Consider the following 3,272-nt stretch of genomic DNA (forward strand, 5'->3'; position numbering starts at 1 on the left):
CAGGAGGACCAACAAGAGCAGCAGGTACAGGTGTGTTTGTGTCTTAATGAGTCAGTAATTAGTGATCTCACCATAATATCTGTTGAGCTGACCGTCAGTCTCTTTATCAGCAGTTTCCTTCATGTTGAGAAGAAGTGTGAAAAGTAGATGATGTGTTTTGAAGCAGTTTAATTAGAAATCACTTTTAATCTAAAAAACAAAACAAAAAAACGTGTTGGATGTTGGGCAGAGACAGAACACAAGGGGAAACAACATCTTCTGAACTTTTATGTGATTTAGATTCTTCTTTTCTTTTTTCTTTCTGAAAACTAAACTTTGACTCGCTGTTTGAAACTGTTTGCAGGAGGAAGGAAGGGCACTTCTACTAAAGGTGATGAAGGTGAGCCAGTCTGTCTGTCTGTGTGTGTGTGTGTGTCTGTCTGTCTGTGTGTCTGTCTGTGTGTCTGTGTGTGTGTCTGTGTGTCTGTCTGTCTGTGTGTCTGTCTGTGTGTGTGTGTGTGTGTGTGTGTGTGTGTGTGTGTGTCTGTCTGTCTGTCTGTCTGTGTGTCTGTGTGTCTGTGTGTGTGTCTGTCTGTCTGTCTGTCTGTGTGTCTGTGTCTGTCTGTCTGTTTGTGTGTCTGTCTGTGTGTCTGTGGGTGTGTGTGTGTCTGTCTGTCTGTGTGTCTGTCTGTGTGTCTGTGTGTGTGTGTGTGTGTCTGTTTGTCTGTGTGTGAGTTCAGACCACACTGTGGTCGGTGTAAATGTCTTTTTAATCCTAAATCCTGTTTTTGATCGGTCTAATTTAATATTCTAATATTTTGAGATGCTGGATTTCTGATCTTCATGAGCTGAAAGTCGTAATCATCAAAATTAAAACAAAGAAATCTAGAAATATTTCACTTTATGTGTGATGAATCTAGAATATATGAAAGTTTCACTTTTTGAATAAAGTTACAGAAATTTTTTTTTAGATGCATCTGTACATAGACAACTACTGGAGGAGAGTTACACTGTTTTATTCCAACTAAACACACTGACTGCAAGTATTATTACAGAATAACAACAACAACAACAACGACAATAATAACAATAATAATAATAATAATAATAATCCTGTATTCTCGCTGACTGACCTGTGATCTGTACAGAGGCCACTAGAGGTCGCTCTCCATCAGACAGAAGTCTTTTATCAGGAGGAGCTGACTGACTGAAGATCAGAGGACCTAAAATATCATGTTTAACCTGTGAACACTGACGCTCAGTCCACTGCAGCAGCTGGAGGTCTGAGCTCTGCTGACAAAATGACAAAAACAACCAGATTATAAACATTTTTAATCCCAATTAAGTTAATTAATGACATTCAAACAATCAGAAATATTCTCCTTCGTCAGTAAAACTGCATCGGTCCCTCTGTGGCAGGTTGTAAAGTCAGAGCCATGTCTTGAGCTGCTGCTGACCTCTGCCGTTTGTTTTTTAGTGAAGTCAAATCTAACATATAAATTAATTATTCATTTTGTTTTGTGTCCAGAATTACAAACACACGCCCCCTAGTGTTCACTGCAAAGAAATGCATTTCTACATGAGAAGAGCACATTTTCTGTTTTATCAGCATATAAAGGTCTTTGGTTCTCAAACTCCTTTATATTTATTTTCTTTTAAACATTGTGTTTAATTCAGAGCTGTAACTTCAGTGTGACGTCTCACTGAAACTAAATAAGGAACAAGTCGCCTCTCACAGTTTAACTTTGTTACAGTATCGCTGCTTTCAACAGATTTTTTCCGATGGTCATTTTACCAGCTCCCTGAGAGAAAAACATGAACGTTTCCCTCCAACAATCAGTTGAAGATAGAAGATAAAGCAGGTATGCTAAAGGGCGGGGCTACCCTCATGTCCATTAGGATATCCTCCCCAGCTCCGCCCTCTTGTCAAAATATGGTCACTTCTGGCTCCAAATAACAAGATGGCGTCGGCCATAATGCCAGACTCGAGGCTTTAATGTGGTGGTCGACAAACCAATGAGTGACGTCACGGTGAAAAGACTGAAACCAGCAGAGTGGCGGCTGTTAGAGCAGCACATTGATGAGCGTGATGTCAGAGTCATGTTACACTGTCACGTCCTGAATGTCCTCCTGTAGACGAGGTTTGATGTTGTCCCTCCTCAGTCTGTCTCTGTCAAACTTGGTTATAATATTATATTATATATTTAATATGATATATTATATTATTACTGTGTGTTCATGTAACGACTCTGTTCCTCTTGAACTTGTGTTTTCTCCAAACAGGCCTGTCCCCCTGTGCCTCCGAAACCAAGGTCCATGGTACAAGCAGTAATGTCGGCTCCGTTGTGATCGTACATTTTCCTCCTGGTGACACATTTCAGATCGAGCTTTAAACTGTGACTGTAATGTTTGTGACTGGACGCAGGCCGGAGTTTTTTTCTTTTCTATTGTGATTTATCTTTCTGTATAAAGCTATGAGACGAGCTCTCAGCTCTTAGTACTCTGCTCAACTTAATCAAGTGTCTGATTGCAAATTATAATGCAAATGTAAATAACAACATTAAAGTCTCTACAGGAGGTTCAAATAATACTTTTTTCAAAATATGATCCTGTCAGAAGATGGTCTCTAGTTATTTTATTTTGAATGTGTGAGGAAACTCTCTAATGTCGCTTATTATTTTGATATGTTGTTCTTACATATGAAGAAATTGTAGATGCAACATTATTATGTATGTAAAGTGAAATCTTATGTCTGTTGACTTCCGACATGAGCTCTGTCTTGTGATAGTTATGTGGTTGCAGAGTATGAACATGTGTATGTATTGTATTTGGTAAAATGTGCTGTAAAAAAATGAACATGAAGGAACTTAGTTAAGGAGTTCATCCTGAAGGCGGTCGGTGAAGCCTCTTCTGTGTAAAAGTGTTTTGACCTTAGGTTGACGTAAGACACACAACAATGGTTGAAGTGTATAAGAAGTTGTATGTGTATCATGAGGTGGATGTTAAGATGATTGGAGTAATGCTTTATTGTGTTGGGTTATTATAAAGGATGAGGAGAGACGGCCTCTCTTCAGTCACCATCTATGCGCTGATGATGTGTGACTCTTCTGCTTGCAGCAATAAAGAACTTATAGAAAATAAACATTGTGTCAAACTTGCACATTTATTTCAGACGTGAAAACTAAACTAAACTAAAAGTTAAATTAGTTCGACTAATAAACATAATAAAATGAAGAGCATGTTACAAAGTAAAATCCATTAAGAAGCACTGACCTGCCCGAAAAGCAGCAGGA

This window comes from Pagrus major, chromosome 7 (genome assembly GCF_040436345.1).
Source record: "Pagrus major chromosome 7, Pma_NU_1.0".
Taxonomy (NCBI): Eukaryota; Metazoa; Chordata; class Actinopteri; order Spariformes; family Sparidae; genus Pagrus; species Pagrus major.